This window comes from Anas acuta, chromosome 4, assembly GCF_963932015.1.
Source record: "Anas acuta chromosome 4, bAnaAcu1.1, whole genome shotgun sequence".
Lineage (NCBI taxonomy): Eukaryota > Metazoa > Chordata > Aves > Anseriformes > Anatidae > Anas > Anas acuta.
The window spans coordinates 49793117-49812774 of record NC_088982.1 but is presented as its reverse complement, the minus strand read 5'-3'; positions in this window follow the sequence as shown (position 1 = coordinate 49812774).

Sequence of the window (19658 nt, the reverse complement as noted above, 5' to 3'; positions counted from 1 at the left end):
TGATGATACACGGTTTGTAGCAAAATGTGTTCAGTTGGTGATTAGTACTGAGATTACATTTAGTCATTATATCCTTAATGCATCTCTCAGAATGCAATGACTTCAGTTTGGTTTTGGTACTCTTTTCAAATAACACACTTCTAGAAAAAGAAGAAAACAAATTCAGAAATATGTGCCTTTGGTTCAGAGGAAATTATGCATGTTATACTTGTATTATGCTGTTGAATTACATGTTTCAAGTCTAGAGCTATGTAGGGTAGATTTTTGAGACTGAAGCTATATTTAAGTCTCACAATTTATTTTGGGGTAATTTATACAGTATTTTTCAGACAGCTGTGTTTTCAGTTTTGTCTGAATCAAAGGAAAAGATGGCTCAGAAGATGGGTGGCCCCCAGCATGTTTTAGGGTGTTGGGTTGTTTATCCCCACCTGCAGGACTTTGTACTTCCCCTTGTTGAAATTCATGAGGATCCTTTCAGCCCATTTCTCCAGCTTCTCAAGGTCCCGATAAAAGGCAGGGCAACCCTTTGGTTTATCAGCCACTCCTCCCAGTTTTGTGTCACCAGCAAACCCACTGAGGTGACATTCTGCCCCATCATTCAGATCATTAATGAAAATACTCCACATTATTGGCCTCAGTATTGACCCCTAGGGCACACTGCAAGCTAGTGGCCTCCCAGTAGGCTTTGTACAGCTCAGCAAAATTCTCTGAGCCCAGTTGTTCATCCAGTTTTCAAGCCACCTCTCTCTCTGTTTACCCAGTCCATGCTTCATCAGCTTCTCTATGACAATGTTATGGGATACAGTATTCTTGTCTCGTTGAAGTCCAGATAGACGATATCCATTGCTCTCCACTCATCTACAGGGCCAGTCATTTCATTGTAGAAGCTTATCAAGTTAGTCAAGCTTGACTTCCTTTTGGTGAATCCATGCTGACTGCTTCTGATGATTTTGGTTTCCTTCATGTGCCTCAAAACACTTTCCAGGATTGCTCCATCATGTTCTTAGGGGCTGAGGTGAGGCTGACCAGCCTGTAGATGTCTGGGTCCTCCTTCTTGCACTTTTGAATACAGAAGCTCTCCAGTTCTCAAACTTCTCTCCTAAATGCCTTATCTTTTAAAGATTTTTGAAAGTGGCCTTCCAATGACATCAACTCCCTCAGCACTTGTGGTTGCATCCCATCAGGGCCAATGGATTTCTATACGTCCCATTTGCTAACATATTCTCTAACCTGTGCCTCATTAGTAACCAATACAGATGATTCTTGTCTGATTGCAAAGTATCTGTATTTATGTACAGGTTGTTAGTTTTTCTGGGAAAGTCTTGGTCTTTTAATTTTGCGTTTGTTTAATGGCCAGTATGATCAGATTCTAGGATGATTAACATGACCATTCAAATATTACTAATACTGTAAAGGAGTATGGATTCATACACATCGACGTTACAAATCACTTTAAATGTAAGCAACTCTAGGGAATTTGTATTGCTGTGTCAGAGGTGAAAATGGTTTAAACTCTGCATGTTCACTGTCCAGTGAGTTTTTACTATTTTTTTTACTGCTATTAATGTGTAGAAATTTGTGTTCCAGGTGGTATGTCTTGAGAGGTTTACTCTGAAGGACTCTGAGGCTAACATTACTGTCAGATATTACTGGTTTATTCAGGAATGTCATTCGTTTATTCATTAGCTAGTGGAATACTTTTGTTTAGATTATCAAGTGTTCTAACATGAGATTTCCCTTTGTGGCTGTTTATAAAACCAGTTCACAAACTGTTCTTCATTTTGTCACCAAGCACTTATTATACTAACCTTAATTTATATTAAGCTTAATTGTGCTATACAACAGTTCATCAGGAAAAAAAAAAAAAATCCCTACTCCAGGCAGTGAGATTGTCAGACATCAATGTAAAAACAGGGAAAATGGCCAAGCGTTGAAGATATGTATTAGATGCTGAAAGTGTTACCTATAGTTTTGAGTTTACTCCAAATTTTTCACTATGTTCTTTGCTAAGTCACTGAAGACAACAAAATTAAGATGTTTAGTCATCCGAATCTGGATGACTAAAAAAGGGAACTGAAGAACCTTTAAATAGGACTTCTGTAGACTTTAAATACCTAGATCAAAAACTGAACCCCAGAAACTCCTGCTCATTGGGCAGTCTAATCAGAGTGCAGAAAAACTTACCAGAGAGAGAAAGTGAGAATAAATGTATGTCTATAACTTGTCTGCCTTAAAGAAACCTCCTTTGGATTCTGGTTTATGTTTGATATAAATGAATGAGTGATCCCAGGGCACCCCTCTCCCTCAAAAAATGTAATAACTAGTTTGCAGAGTCATATGCAGGTCATAAAGCAAGCTCTCTGAGTCACCTGTGCTACCTAACAGATATACATCATCATGCTCCTGGCTGAAAAAAAAACCTCTTACCTGTTTGCAAAGAAGAGCTATGAGCTGTAATCCCATATGAATGAATGGCCTGACCTGCATGGTCAGGTCAGGCATCTAAGCCTTGAATTGAGGCAAAGTTCTTGACAAATTCTTGTTGACAGATGTTTCTATTTTTTTTTTTCGTTTACTCAGAACTTATTCTAACACAGCTGAGCATGTAAAGCTTTTGAGATGCTCCTTCTTATGCACATCCTGGTTTTCAGGCTCATTTTTGCATCAGGTAGCAAAAAATGATGGATTCTACTAAATCCCTTATGGCATTATTCCTAAAAGCATAAATGCATAGCAGCAATGCAAATCTGAGAGATGCACGTATTTGACTTGCTATACTTCAGGTCATATCTAAATGCTGAAGAGCAGCATGAGGGTCATGCGAGGATAGGTAAACGGACGTGGTGGGATGCCCAGATACTGCAGCAGTGAGGATCTTGATACAGCTATGTCCTTCTTGTGTCCTCAGCAAATCCACCTCCATTCCCATAAGTATGTCAGTAGAAAGAATGGCAAAAACAGTGGAAAATATATGGTGGAAAATAGTCTGTGGGTATCCTAGGGATGTGAACATGAGCTTTGCTGAAATAAGATGCAATTGCACCAGCAAATGAGTTAATATAGCTCATATTATACACAAAATATGCATAAAATGCTACTTACCAAACACTTTATTGGTACTAAACTAAGCTCTATTTTATATGTTGTCAATATGCATTTGTTTTTTCCCTTTCCTTAGTGACATTTTTTGCATGCAAGACACTGAAACTTCACATTTACAAATAAAACACATTCAAGAGTGTATCATAACTATAAAAATATGTAGGGGTTTTATAATTATATAAAATCTTTGATAAGCTATTTGAGTTTGCTATGAACATGAGTATGATAATGCACATGGTTTAATCAATACACCTTTCAAAGGAGCCTCATTTGGGAAAATGCAAAAACCATATCTTGCAGTCAGTAATAAATATTTCATTAAATTATCTCTAATTTAACTTTCACTCCCATTGGCAAACCTCTAGTGGTACATAGTTTTTTCCTCTAGATTTTATTGCCCTAGTAACATGCAATCATCTCACAGCCCTTTGCTTTCTGATCTATGGCATATTGCCTTGCCTTAGATTAATCTCATAATCATTATCTTGTTTAAGTAGGTAATATTTGACCATATAATCATTTTAAAGAAATTTGAGCAGAATAACATAGACTTACATTTAGCATTCAGAAACATTTTTGAAACAATGAGAAAGTGATTTGACAAAAATATAGGATCTAAATTATTCTTTTTATGCATGAAAATGCACACTGCATTTACTGACATAATTAAATTGCCTATGTATCTGACTTTTTAATAATGAAAAAGCAAACCCTGGGGTGCTTAGATGATTTGCTATGTTCATTTAAAGCTAGGAATTCAGTAGTACCTCTTCAGTCATTTACTCTTTCTGTGCAATGTAGACAGAATGGAAACGATACTATAGCTTTCTAGGGTGACAGATTTGATACAGGTTTGTTATTTTTTCTGTTTTAAGTGCTCCTTTTCAGTTCTTGCATTTGTATGTACTAACTACGGAGAAAAGAAAAAATTCAGTTTATCTTGTCATCCAGCTATAGAAAGAACTAGTATATTCAGATGTTGCTCTTATCAAGTTGCAATTTTTGATAGATAAACAACATATTTTTTTCAAGGCCTTGTTATGTTTTCTGGGCAGATAGCAAAAGCTTTTAGGTGCTCTTGGAAATCAAATTTAGATTTTAAAAATTATTAACTATTTTTTCCTGAGTCCAGGATAGCAATACTATAAGATGCATTGTCTGTGATATGAAATGAATTGAAACTGATGTTAACCTGCAAAGGCTTAATTACCTGCTAGCATTTGGATAAAGACTCTTGACTTGCTTAGAGTGAGGGTTAGATAACATGCATTGGTTAAGACATCTGTTCAGTTCTTTATATGTAATCTGTTCTCTATGAAGCAACTTCTTTGGATGCTTGCCTCATTCACTAGATGCTATCGATCTTCTCCAAAAATGTGTCAGTAGCTTTTCACATTTAATTCCACTGCTTTCTTGCGTTTATGGGTAACTGAGTAAGTTATAACAGTAAATCTGTTAGCTTATCTTAAAATTAATACAAATTCAGGAATTCCAGAAATTTTAAAAATGTATAGACCTGGTATTTATTTGGACATAATCAAAGTTTTAATGGGTGGCATGCTAGTTTACTCCTATCTGCCTAAATCCTGGATGTAAACAGTGATCCTCTCAAATCAAAAACCTTTCTTTCCCTTCTAGCTTCAAATTCCAATACTTGCATAAGGCCTTCAGCAAATGTGCAGTAAACCACCAATCCCACTCAAAGTCCTCTAGCTCTCCAAGGAAAAGTATGGATTTAGCTATTATTCAATAATGTATTCTGTCCAATTGCTGGATTTACGGTTTCCCTTCCCCTTCCTTCCTTCCGTCCTTCTTTCTATCCTTCCCTTTTTATTAGTGATTCTACTCCTGTTGCTTTTAATTTCCTTCTTGCACTAGCACCCACTAACTACAGTCTCTGGATATGGAAATACTATGGGAACTGCTGCAGGATTTTCTGTTCCTCTCTGTCTGTGTGCAAACATTGTTACCCTTCTTTCATTCCATGGATTCCTCATAAACTTCATATTATGCATTAACTTCATGTTAAACCCAGGGATAACTCTCTTAATCCATTGTTAGTTCTTGCTCTGAAGCACAGCTGTTTTAACTTCCAGTATGTTGATTATCCCAACAGATGAAGCAAGTATGTAGCAATGTGTTTGAATCCTTTGGTCATGTGCAGACTCTAACAGTTCCAAGCAGCGAAAAGCCATGAGTAAAACTTGGATGCAATTTGAACGAAAAATTAACGCTCGGCAATTGTTTTCATAATTCAAGCCTGGAGGCCAATCATGAATAAAGCATATTAGATCTCCCTTCATATGGGACAGATGGATAGAAAGATCTGTGTTGCTTTTTATGACAGTTTTGGATACTCAACATTGTGAAATAAAGGACCACAGCGTGACAAGAGCATTTGTTATGAAGTATGCATGAAAGTACCCAGCAGTCAAGACATGCTGATCTAAAGATATTCAAGAGTTTCCAAGTTACACCAACTTCACTTGCCATATTGCCTTTTTTGTTCCTCATAGATACTTGGTATTTTAAGTGTATAGCGGAAGCATTCTGAATCTGGAAGTGCAGTGCAGTTCTCAGCACTGCTCCCTTAAGAAAGCCTTTGGAGTTTAGTGAATAGATGGAAGGGAGGTCCTATAATAACACTTACCTACCACTTTGAAGAATAATTTATGACTGCCATTACATGGCAATTTTAGTAGGCCTTTCTCTGATACTGCTGCAACATCCATTTGTCATTTAGTCTGTTGATTAATTTGAGAGAAGAATACTGGATGTTTACTGTTTGAAAAAGTCCAAAGAAAAATCCCATATACTAAAATATCTCATGGACTTGATTTGGAAACCACAAATTTTAAAATGTTATTTCAGGAAACACACTACATTTTATATATATCTTTCTGTAATGTGATTTCAGAGCCTAGTGATTGTTAGAAAGACAGAGTTACTGTTATAAGTCCCTCAGTTACCCAAATCAGGTTGTATATGCAATTCAAATGTGTAAAAATGTTAGAGCATACCCTCCTAAGCAAAGAAAAATTGTAAACTTGGTGGAGGAATGTTTGATTACCTGTATTTAGATCTGTTTGTGTCTCTTGCAAAGAACATGGTTGTTGCAAAGAACATGAAAATTGAAGTTGTTTATCTTCAAAGGTAATACAACCAGTGTTAATTGGTAGGGAAAAAAATAGATCTATCTCTAGTGACTTGTCTACAAAGTACATTGAAAGAAGAGACTGCAAAAAAAGTTTTTGGGCTATAGAATAGAGTAAAAAAAATAAAAAAAAAATCTACATTTAGAAAATAACAATGCAAACCACAAAAAAAAAAGTGTGAAGAACATGAAACCTTTTCTCATAGCTAAATATAATAAATAGAAGGAAAGAATATACAGAACAAAACTGCCTTCATAATGGCAAATTACTAATGGCTTTCAGGCTCTTTGTATTATTTATGCTGTCACACTGCACTGCCATTAAAATTATGGATCTGTGTTATCTGTGCGGTATACTCAAGCTGAATCATTGCAATTTCTATGTTGTTTTACCACTCTTACACAAGTTCTGAAGAAAATATGCTCTGAAATGCAGTAGCTCCCAAATGTGTCTGGTGATGTGGTGATGGCAATAGCAGCGATACTGTTTGTTCCTCTACATGAGATGCATATACTCAGTGTCAGTTCAGTTTTTAGACATTGGAGGAACCATGGTGTTTTGTTTTTTTTTTGTTTTTTTTTTTTTTTATTATGGCAGTGTTCATTCTATGCTGATGTCAGGAAGGAGCAGTGATTCTACTTCTCTTTGCACGGGGACCTGAAATTTAAGATGTCAGAACATAAGAAGCTGCTTGAGGGAGGCATTTTCATATTCATCTATTCCTGAAAGGGAAGTCATTTTTCCAGCAGATTGGCATTTTAAAGACTATTCTCACTTCAAGCTCAGTCTGTGTGTATTCAGGCTTGTCTTTCTGGGCTTGTTTCTGACCATAGCTTTTTAAATTTTTCATCTATCTGGCAGATTAGTACAAATTTCTACACTGTCCCACAAGTGCCCTTGGTTGTTCTTTTTCTTGAAGCCAGCTCTGTCCCTCCTAAACATCTCTTTTGGCAGTCTAGTTATGGCTCACATGCTCAGAGCAAAGGTCTGGAATATTATATACAGGCATTGGAATAGGGACTCTTCAATATGGACTGTATACAGGAGAGGTCTGGATGAAAAAATACATGTAAAGTACTTAAATTACGTGTCTGTGAAGGAAATTAAGATATTATTATGATATCATCTTCATAATGATAATCTGCTTGGGTTTAGCTTTTGGGTATCTCAAACTCACTTTTCTTCTGTTGAGTAGCTAGGTTGCTTTCTTCTTTTGCTCAAGGAGTTCCTGTCTTGGCACTCTGTTCTTGAGGGTTTGGGAAGACTCAGACACGCACATCAGTCAGCTTCCATAAAGCTGGAAGCCAAATTCTGCACCTAGCTGAAACACTCATGTCATAGACTCCTGATCCTATGCCAGCCAGTCAGGAACCCCAGGGCAGATTGCACGGGCCTATTAGGGGCTGCAAGTATTAAGATCCCAAATGCTATTCACTTGTGTTGATCCGACTCTCTTTGGAAGGAGGCAGCGTGAAATCCTGCAAATTCCCAAGAATGGATTAGTCTGACTACTAAAGTTATTTCAAAATAAAGGACCTAAGCTGGGAGCCTGGATGGTGCATGGAAGGATGTTAAAACTTAAGCTTTTCTCTGATGGATGCCTGTTTGTGACATGGAAAAAGTTTGCAAGAACTTGGTGTTCCCATGGTCATTGGTCATTGCTGATCCATCCTAATCCCCCCTAATATGGGGGTTTGGTCAACAACAAACTAAACACAAACCAGCAGTGTGCCCTGGCAGCCAGGAGGGCCAACTGTACCCTGGGGTGCATCAGGCATGGCAACGCTAGTGGGTCAAGGGAAGGGATTGTCCCGCTCTGCTCTGCACTGCTGCGGCCTCACCTCAAGTGCTGTGTGCACTTTTGGGTATCACAGTATAAGAAGGACATAAAGCTATTAGAGGGTGTCCAAAGGAGGACTACAGAGATGGTGAAGGGTCTGGTGGGCAAGATGTATGATGAGCAGCTGAGGTCCCTGGGTTTGTTCAGCCCCGAGCAGAGCAGGCTGAGGGGAGGCCTTATGGCGGCCTGCAGCTCCCTCACGAGGGAAGCGGAGGGGCAGGCGCTGAGCTCTGCTCTCCGGGGACAGTGACAGGACCCGAGGGCATGGCATGGAGCTGGGACAGGGGAGGGTCAGGCTTGGGGTTAGGGAAAGGTTCTGCACCCAGAGGGTGGTCGGTCACAACACTGAGCCTGCCATAGCTTAAGCATTTGGACAAAGCTCTCAGATACAGGGTTTGATTTTTGTGTGGTCCTGTGTGGAGCCAGGAGTTGGGCTCATTGATCCTTGTGGGTCCCTTCCAAGTTGGGATATTCTATAATTCTATGATTCTATATGTTTTACTTTATTTTATTTATTTATTTATTTTAAATCTTTTACTGGAAAGTTCTCAGATATCTTGATTTAAGATGGTTAACCCATAATAACTACTCTCTGGGGTTTCAGCCCAAACTGGGCTGAAAGACATAAAAAGCCAGGTAATTCTCGTAAACAGATTGGAGCTGAGAAGTAAATACAGATGTTCAGAGTTCGTCATTTAAAATTGGAATGAAAAATTTTACTGCTGTGCTCAAAATCAGTGCTTTTATTTGATAGCATGGATTCACTTAATGGAGCATAATAAGAAAGATAAATTAATGTCTCCCGATTTCTAACCTCTTGTTCCACTCATTATCCTTCTTTGATTTCCACTAAATACAAAGATGCCCCTACTTCCAGATGTTTCTTCATTAAAATATTTCCAGGACAGATTAAAAACACAAGTCATCCAAAATGCTGAAAGTTCTCAACTCATTATCACATTTTACATATCATACAGACATACTGACAATGTTAATTAGTGAGAAAGGCTTGATTGTTCTTTAATTACTTTGCCAAGAGCTAGTACAAAATAGGAAGCCACAAATTATATGACGTATTATAAGTGGATTGACTTTAATGATATCTTCATGTACCAACATTCATATTTCATTACTAAGCTTTTAGCTTAGTTATTAGCATTTTAACATGGCCATTAATAATAAAAATGCCAGGTTATGTACATGAAGAAAAGTATTTCTGCAGAATTTTAAAAGGCTTAATGGTGCACTTTTTTTTTTTTTTTTTTTTTTTTTTTGTGTGTGTGTGTGTGTTGCAAAGTTCCTAATATCAGCATCAGGAAAGGGTGTACAGATCATAAACTTTTTCCTAATTCCCAACCTAACTGTGGTCTCCTTATGCGTTTTATGAAAAGATACCTTACTGAAAAAATGCAAGCAGTCTATGGAACAGAGTACAATCCTAAGAAAGTGCCCTGTTGCGTAGAGTCAAATCTGTCTCACCTTCTGTGGCCCCCGAAGATCTGACTTTCTGAAATCTATTGTTTAGTCTGGGGGAGGATTCCTCTTGGTGTCAGAAGATATTACTCCTTCATCTGTAGATTTAAGACTGAGGTGGAAAAGTCTCTGACTTTCCAAGTGCTCTGAAAGCAAGCCTGTATGTATAAAATGGAAACAGTAAGCTCACCAAGCTGTCTTTCTGAGAAAAGATAGAGCGCCTGCTTTTACATAGAATATGTTTTTACAGCAGTGCTATACTAGCTCGAATAAAATGACTATTGTTACTGATTGATAACAAGACAAAGCTAGTTTAATTTATTATATCTGCTTGTTTATTACCATCATATTATAAAGATGACATTTATGTATCAGCTTTGATTTGAGCAAATAACTTTGACATTCAGCAACAAAAGGTCAGTCCCTCAATTTTGCTTTGAAGTTTAGAGTTCTATTAGTCAAATATGAACAAACTTTTCTCCTCTTTACGTGCACCCTGTTGTGTACTATAGGATACTAATGACAACATGAAAAACAAAAGAACCTCATGTATCTGGTGATGAAACACTCTTGCATTTTCTATCATATGTCTACTCTTTAAAACCAAAAATGGAGACGAGATATTTCAATCTCATTTAATAAAGAAGAAAAGCTATTGATCGCCATTGTGTAGGTAAGAAAACAGTTGGGCTTAACATTTTTTTTCAGTTTTATAATACTGTTTTTCACAGAAGAGTTCTCAGGTGGAGTACCTCTTTCATTATACCTACATTCAAGAGTGCTTTGTGTCCTGAGTAATTGGAAGTTTATTGTAATTGCCTAGTCATGATATCTAATGCATTACAAAAATGTCATATTTCACTTTAATAAATATGATTAAAAAATATAGCAGAAGCATATGGTTTGGCATTTTGAAGAAGGTAGACTGCACAAGGATGCTCCTTTACAAGTTTGCCTTCTTCAATTCAAAAAAATGCCTTGTTCATCCTGGTGAGGAGCTGGGAATACTCTGGGCCTGATGGTCTTTCTCTTGACAATTAATTATGCACACATAATCACTTTGAGAATCTTCCAAAGGCTGACACATTATATTCTCAATGGAAAGCCAAGGATTTCTGTACTGTAAAATAACATGAGAAAGGATTCAGAACAGAGAGATTAGGATAATAGGTGAGAATCAGCAAACACTCTTTGGACCAGAATACTCTTTTAATTTTCGGAAGGGAAAATCCTGATCCACTGATGAAAAATCATGATTTATAAAATCTGGAATACACTTTTATAGACCAAAGAAGAACTGAAAGCCTTGAGGAAGAGAAATGACTTGCTATATGTCTGTATTTTGAGTGTATTCCTAGGCTAAAGTTGACTTGTCTTTTATTTTTTGCTCACTAGTATATAGTTCTAAAAAAAAAAAAAGTGGTGCTTTAGAAGAGTGGTTACTGTGCAACGTAGACACTTTGTGGAAGCTTTTATGTATATTTAATTAGCAGGGGCTTATGCATGTTTTATTTTTTCAATTGGAGTGTAGGGATAGAAAGCTGTTCACCTTTGATTATGATTGAGTTTTTCACTCTCAGCATGGCTTACCACCTCTTTATAAAGGGAAAGACAGCTCATAGGCTGAAGTAAGAGTGAATGCATATAAAAAATTCTGAAGGTGGATGCAAGTGTTAATAATTTTCTTTTTTTTTTCTCTCTGGTGGATGAGGCTATTTATTGCCTGCCAGTTTTGCTTGCCCATTTTCAGGTATTGCCAGCCTTCACTGAAATGGTGTGGAAAATATTTCCATTAGGAGTAGCAACAAAAACCCAAACTCCATGTTAACATAATTCAGTCCTTTATGTGAATTCCATATAAATTATGTGTTCACATATTATCTTCCAAAGCCTCTTGTCTTATGACACTACAAATAGGCAGCATTAATTTAATGATCAGCTTCTCATTTCATGGCTCTGTGTATGATCCTTTTCCTGATTTATTAGACATTACTCAAACCACGCTTGGAAGACAGAATTGGTAATTTCTTACTTTTTCTGTCACCTGTCTTCCTTTTTCACAGAAACAAATTTATTTGTACAGTGTTTGTGAATTAAAGGATGTGATATTGTCCCATTTGACAGAAGTGAAACTTCTAGTCAGTCAAAGGATACATTAAAATTATGGCTGAACAGTTTTACAGTTCAGTTAACAGTTTTCTTTTGTTTCATATTAAATGTATTGGGTAAGCCCAAAGGCCAGCTCCTAAGTCATTGGGTGAAACTGTGTACATGCAACATCAAAACACAAGTGGACGATTTGTTTCAATAGAATATCAGCCTGAATGGGATTTTGGTTATCCTGAAGCTACTGGTAAAAAATAGAGGCAGAAACATTGCCACACAAGGAAAGCAAAAAAAATACAGCCCTCGCATGATTCTTGTTGGTAGCCACCTGGCTAATTAGCACAGATGTGTTGACTACTTAATTAGCAGATTTACAGCTCTCAGTAACAGAAACTGCTGTTTCTTATTCATTGAAGTGACACAGACGAAGGGGGAGGGAAAAACAAACTAAGGACCTGCAGGAAGCTGAACTTTGTTAGAGCCTACTCTGATACTTTTGGAACAGCTGTGATCCAGCACTGAAATGGTCAGGAGATCCTCGGTTGTGGTTTGGATTCACAGGCAGTCAGGCAATGGGGTCCTGAAGGCAGGATGCCCATGTCAGATCCTTTACCCAAATGCTTTCTCTTTCTTTGCCCTGCCAGTCTCCTACTTCAGCAATTTTCTGACTTGTGGTTTTGCTTTTGGATTTTTCAATAATTTCGTATGTGCTATATGCCAGTGAGGATGGTGTGCTATATAAGAGCATCATAATAGAAACTTGAACTGTTCTCTCTGGTTTATGTGTATACTATGCCTTAGGATTATGATAAAGTGAGAAAGTATATGCATACCATACTTGTAATTCTTCACGTAGTGACTAGGTTAGCTTAGACATTTACATAGCTTCATATTGTGAATTCATATTCCTTTTGGTAAGGAGGGACAAAGCTGTTTGTTTGTTTGCTGAAACCTAAATAATCCTTTACCTGTCCAGGGACAAAAATCTTTGGATTTCATAGTGTGCTCTGGGGATTTCATCTCAGGCTGTCATCATGGAAACTTGTGAGATAGATATTAGAAGTACTATAGTATATAGAAGTACTATATCTCAAGGTGACCTAGAAAGTGTCTCCATTTGATTTAGAAGTGTCACTTATCTATTTAATATTTTCAATTTGTGTGTTTATTAACCTCCTGACACGCACACTTTCATTTGCATCGAAATCTGAAATTCAGTGTGTATTAATAGATGTGTATTTTTTGAGGGCACCACAATGGCACAATTAGTTGTGGTTACACAAGATGAAGGTAGGTAAGCAAAACAAAAACAAAATTAAAAAACTTCATTGCCCTAGGAGAGGTAGGTGAGATTTGTCCATTTGAGACTGCTGGAAGGAGGCTGCACAGTAGATTCAGAAGAGTCATAAATTTGTAATGTGTAGCCAGTGTGGCTGGAGGGATAAATATTCAGTACCTGTTATTACCTGATAAAGTCATACATATGTATGGATCCATTTTATGTGATAATTAGAGAATCTAGTTTTAGCATCTGCTTTTACCTGATAAACCAACTTTATTATTTTAAATAAAAGAAAGGCAATAATTCACAAGCTATGGGCACCAGGAAGATGCAAAACAAAGCTGTCAAAGAGGAGGAAGGATAGGAGGGCAACATTTTAGATGCATATTTGCTGGTAAGCAGGAGGCTGTGCAAACAAGAACTGCATGTGCTTGCTTCCTATACACTTTTTTGGAAATATTCCTGCCTGCTTTCAGAATACATTTGCAAACATTTAAACTAAGTTTACTTTTAAATAAAATGGAATTATGAACAAATTTGGACATACCATAAGTATCTATTTGGGGATTTATTCTAAATATGAGTGCTTATGAAAATATCTGTTTGCTATAGTTCATACCTGACAGAGGATTTGACCAGTGCATTTTGATAACCGATTGTTGCAATGGTCAGGTAACAGCCAGTGAATAAATAATAAGAAAATAGAATTTAAGGATTCATCCTTCATGTTACAGTCTTAGTCTGGAGTGATAATATATGCATGCTGCTTCACCAAATGCAAAATATTTGGAGCTCTTACTTTTCCTCCCGACAGCAGCAGGAGGGAGGAACAAATCTGAGCTTCAGATTGTTTATTTGTCTGCTGATAAGGTGAGAAAAACTTTTAGAAGGTATTGCCTTTTTAAGAGCTTTTAAACTCCCACTGCAGTTTGTCAGCATAATTTATCTGCTGTGTTTTCGAAGTGACCATAGTTTAGGGGCTTAGGGAACATCTACTGTCCTGTATGCAGTTTGCTTCCTTATAGAGTACTGTTGATACATGTGGTATGTCTTCTACCTATCCACCTATCTGTTTTAGGCTTTTTTGTTTGCTTGTTCACGTAGAATGCAGTGCACCAAAATATAGCCAAGTATATGTGTGGCATGCAGATATGACCACTGTGTATTGGCAAAATACACTGTATTGCAGTATATTTGCTCACAAATGTTACCACATGTTACCTCAGATAAGCAGATCAGACAAATATTTCAGATGGTGATCCCTTTCAGGAATGTATCTTAGGAAGGTGGTGCTGTGAAAGGCATAGATATTTTTTTGTGAGAAAGTGGGAAATGATCTGCAAAATAAATGGTTAACTCCTGTATATCAGGGAAGTTAGGGTGTGGCTTTCAATACTTTGGAAAGTTAAGGCCCCAAAGACAAGTGTTGGGAAGGGAAAACTCTGTACCACCTGAATGGGACATATGTATGAAAAGGTGTTTTTCTAGCTTGCCCTAAGAAATGTGAATTTGTTTAAATGTGAGCCACATGACCTAGAGCCCTTGAGGATGAAAACCCATTTCCAAAATTGCCATCGGTATTCTTGGAGGAGTACTCCGATGATGCTCTAGGAGTTACCAATGACTGCACGCATGGTCAGAATAGACTAGGGCAACAATATTAAAACAAGAGCGAGATTAAGGTCAAACCTATAAATATCTGGAGAAATAATTTGAATGTGATGCTCTTACCTTTATTTTTCAAAGGGCTTGGAATTGCCAGTAGAAATCTGGTATTTAATATGGTGTGAAGACAAATGTGCTATTCTTTTATTCCGTGAAATAACAAATGTTTGCTTATCAAAATAAATTTATATACTAAATTAAATCTCCTTTATAATGCAAATGTAATGATGATAACTTCTTTGCCTCGCTGAGTTTTATTTCACAGCACAGACATGTTTCACAGCTTCTGCTCTTCAGCTATGTGGGTCCATCTGCCAGCCATTCTCCCTGCCCTTTTACATGGACAGGTTGAGGGGAAAAGGCCAAGGCAGAGGTCTGCCATTTCTTCTCAGTGAGCAGTCCCTTGGAGCCCATTGCCAGCTGAAGTATAAGAGTAGTCTCGAGGAAACTCAGGATTTCCATATGTTGAGGTGATTCTAATTAACTCCCCAATGACCCTGTCACCTCCCTTCTTGGTCACACCAGGTTGATCTCCTCCGTGATCCATCAGGGCTGTTCTGGCAGCCTGCTGCACGGAGCTGGGCGGACTGGCCGCGCTGCAGCACCCTTCTAATGAGTGGGCACGCAGCCTGAGAGATGTTGCAGCTTAAGTACAAGATATAACATGTTCTCTTTTCTTGGGAATATTTGAAGTGTGGTCCTGACAGAATTAGTATTTAGCTCAATGCTGTTCATGGTTTGTATCACGAATAATCAAAAAATGAGTTATAAAGTGATAGAACTTGTGAAAGGCAAAAATGACAAAAACAATAATTAAAAGAAGCATGTGGTTAATGTGAATTTGACGGGTGTTATTTAAGGACAAGGAGTTCAGCCTATATCTCCAGATTTAATAATTTCGCCCACAAAAGCAATGACTTTGAAACCACTTAGGATTTATAAGATGCCTATGCTAGTACCTTAGTTTGAATGAGGCGTGTGTTTCTGTAACCAGTTTCCCAATCATCCCATTAACTTTTAGTTTATTCCAGGAGCAGTTCTGGAATACATGAAACCAATTCCTTTTTGATAAAGCTAGATGTGCTTCCAAGGAGTGCAAAAATATGTTGATGTGTAAACACAGTCTGTAGTAGAAGAGATCATTCTGCATGTAAGTATGCATTTATTCACAGTTATGTGACCAGGATATTCCATACAGTTCAGCTACCACATTTTCAAAGGATTATAAACACAGACTGTGCAATCATAAACCATTGAAGCTGATTCTAAAAGATACCTGGAGAAACAGAGAGCCATCTGGATCTGTAGAGTGGGTGGTTTTCTTTTTGTTTGTTTGTTTGTTTTTTGGTTTTTTTTTTGTTTTTTTTTTTTTTTTTGAGGGGTGGTGGTGGTTGCTTTGATTTTTAATGTTTGATTATTGTGAATAAGAATCTTCAAGAAGACTATTATGATGTGAACTCATGGCTGGAAGATTGACAAATTCAAACTGGTGATGTGTATCACTTTTTTTTTAAGTGGTGAGGATTATTAATGTTTGGAACAACCTTTCTTGGGATGAGATGAATTTTCCATCTCTTGATGCTCTCCGATCAAGACAGAATGCCTGCCTGGAAGTTGTATTCAGGCTAAGTACAAATTGTAGGTCCCATGGCAGGGTGATGTGTGATATGCAGCAGGTTGAACTAAGTAATGTCAAACTAATAGTCCTTTCTGGCCCTAAAATCTATGAATCCATGTTAACAAATTTATATATGCTAACCTCTTATACAACTGACACCTCATTTTGAGCCACTTTGTAACCGCAAGTTACCTGACACGTATCCTATCCAGTTTCTAGTGTGCTCTTATTTCTGGAATTAGTATCACTCCATCCTGCACAGTCCCAAGGCGCTTCTTGCAACCATTGCATTCATAAAGATAAGGTGTTCTCTAAACAAAAGAGCGGAATGCTCTTTTGACAGGTGGTGCTGTAATATAACCTTAATCAATGGAGCATATTGCTCGTGATTTTTTATTTTTTCCAAAGAGCCTGGCAAGGGCACTAGCTGTGGAGGAAGAAACACGTTTAAAGGGAGAGCTGATAGTTTCCCACAGTTGAATTTGTCATTCCATTTTATCTCAGAATGTTTTCAGAACTCTATAAAATTTTAACCTTCTCTTCTAAAGTCTGCCATAGGTGTTTGTTTATTTATTTATTTATTCTAGGGAATGCGATTAAGCACAGTAGCTGGCATTAGGCACAGTAGCTGATATTTCTAATGATTACACTTTTTTTTTTTTTCTCTTTTCTTTTTTCCCTTTTGGAAGCCTCAGCATGCCATGTGTCAGCCCAAGAGAGAGCTGATATTTGAAAGGAAGAGACATTTTGAAAATTTGAGAAGTTTGAAAGGAAGAGAAATGTTGGGTGCATTGCCATTTTATTTTAATCCAAATGTGTTTAGACTTGTAAGTGTAGGCTACTTTGTGAGCAGTCTTTGTTTGCCTGATCTCTACCTGTGGAATAGCCTCTGTTTCACAGATCCACTTGTATCTGGGATTGCTGATGTCTACCTCTTGCCTAACCTCCAGGACACCTAACTAAAACTAGCCTTGGGCAGCAGCTTGTGTAGGCTTGTGTAAGCTAAATTGCCATCTTTCTTATTCTGTTTCCAGTAGTTATCAAATGTTATTTACAAAATTACCTTGTGCTAAATACTATACTTACTACCAAGTAAAGGAGTTTACGCCTCTCCTGAAAACCGCAAAAATTCATATAATGGATGTTGAGCCCAACATTAATAATGCCTTTCAGGTATTTTAGTTTCCAGTCAATAACATTCACAGAGGTTTTTGACTTACTTTCCTCCACAGTAATATGTAAATTAAGATACAATATCTTTTCAAGAATATTACTTTGAATACAATGAGATTTTTTGCCTGTGTTGATGGAAGGTTGAAAATTAAAATTCAGTGCTGAAGTGCTTTCTTAAGATTCTTACTGCTCAGTGACATGGCGTGTTGTTTGTGTCCTGCAAATTAATATCATCAAGGCCAGTTGCCTGGAAACAGCATAAGTATTTCTGTGTTTAGAAATGAAAGGAGCTCTGGGAATTGTATGAAAAATATGTTTAATTAATAGGGACAAGTAGGAAATTATATGTATTTAATTTAAGGACACCTTAAAAGGCACACCCATTTTATGTGTTTGTAGCTGTTACAGAAGCTGTCCCATTAAATTGAACCTGCCGTCCAATTAGTTTCTTATTTTCTCTACTTAATAAAATATCAGCTCAAAAACAATACAGTAGGAGACTGAAGATTATATTATTTTTACTTCCAGTTGACTCTCTACAGGTTTAGTCCATAGGTAAATCTGTTCCTCTCCTGTCTCTGAGTTACTGTAACTCAGAAATGCCCTGAGTAGTATAAATTGAACTGTTCCTTACCCTTTCCCAGCTCCATGCCAAACATCTCTATGATGGTGTCTTTCCGCACTTCTCAAATGGGCTGCCAGAGAAAAAATGACACAAAGCAGTGCTCTGAGTGGAAGAATAATAGGAGTCTCTCTCCAAACATTCTCCTGTATCAAGATGTACTCTTGAGTCTGTTCTGCGCAGTGATACAGCCTTTTTCTGATGAATGATCTCTCTCCCAGCCTATACTTGTGGTGACTTCTGAGGATCAGTGACATCAGTCACCACTGAAGCATATGCTTCTCCTTCTCTTTATTCCCTGCCAAAGATACCGTGGCCAAGGGACACTGGGGACAGGAAGACAGCTCAGGTAGCTTTAGAAAGTTTCATCACAGTGTTGTTTTTTTTTGTTTGTTTGTTTTGTTTTTTAACAAAGCTGAAGTCGTGAAGATATGTGTTAGCATAACAAGCTATGCTTGATAGGCTTAGAGAAATGTGTAATAAGTATTGTTAACAAATTAGCTGCCTAAAAACTTTGTGCTGTTCAATACCTGGTGATTAGTATGTACCACTGAACAAATGCAGCCCTTATTTCCTGGTGCAGACCAAGCAAAACTCTCTTCTCTTTCCAGCATCAAGGACGGGTTTTGTCTTCTTCAGCTTACAATCAGAGAATCGCAGAATTGTCTAGGTTGGAAGAGACCTCAAGATCATCAAGTCCAACCTCTGACCTAACACTAACAAGTCAACCACTAAACCATATCACTAAGTTCAACATCTAAATGTCTTTGAAAGACCTCCAGGGATGGTGACTCCACCACTTCCCTGGGCAGCCCATTCCAATGCCTCACAACCCTGTCAGTAAAGAAGTTCTTCCTAATATCCAACCTAAAACACTCCTGGCACAACTTTAGCCTGTTCCCCCTCATCCTGTCACCAGGCATGTGGGAGAATAGACCAACCCCCACCTCACTTCAGCCTCCTTTAATGTACTTATAAAGAGCCATAAGGTTGCCCCTGAGCCTCCTCTTCTCCAGGCTGAACAATCCCGTCTCCCTCAGCCGCTCCTCATAGGACTTGTTCTCCAGTCCCCTCACCAGCTTCGTCGCCCTTCTCTGGACTCTCTCAAGCACCTCAATGTCCTTCTTGTAGTGAGGGGCCCAAAACTGAACACAGTACTCGAGGTGCAGCCTCACCAGAGCCGAGTACAGGGGGACAATCACTTCCCTAGACCTGCTGGCCACACTGCTTCTTATGCAAGCCAGGATGCCGTTGGCCTTCTTGGCCACCTGAGCACACTGCTGGCTCATGTTCAGCCGACCAGCCACCAATACTCCCAGGTCCTTCTCCGCCTGGCAGCTTTCCAACCATTCATCTCCCAGCCTGTACCTCTGCACCTTGTGATTATTGCACCTTGTTGAACTTCATGCAGTTGACCTCAGCCCATCATTCCGGCCTATCCAGATCCTCCTGCAGAGCCTTCCTACCCTTGAGCAGATCAACACACGCACCTAACTTGGTGTCATCTGCAAACTTACTGAGGGTGCTCTCAAACCTAGTCACTTGTGCCCCCTAGGGGCAGCTTTTGAACGGCTGGGGAGGGGGTGCTGCTGGCTCTGCCTACGCCTCCTTCTCGCCTCGTT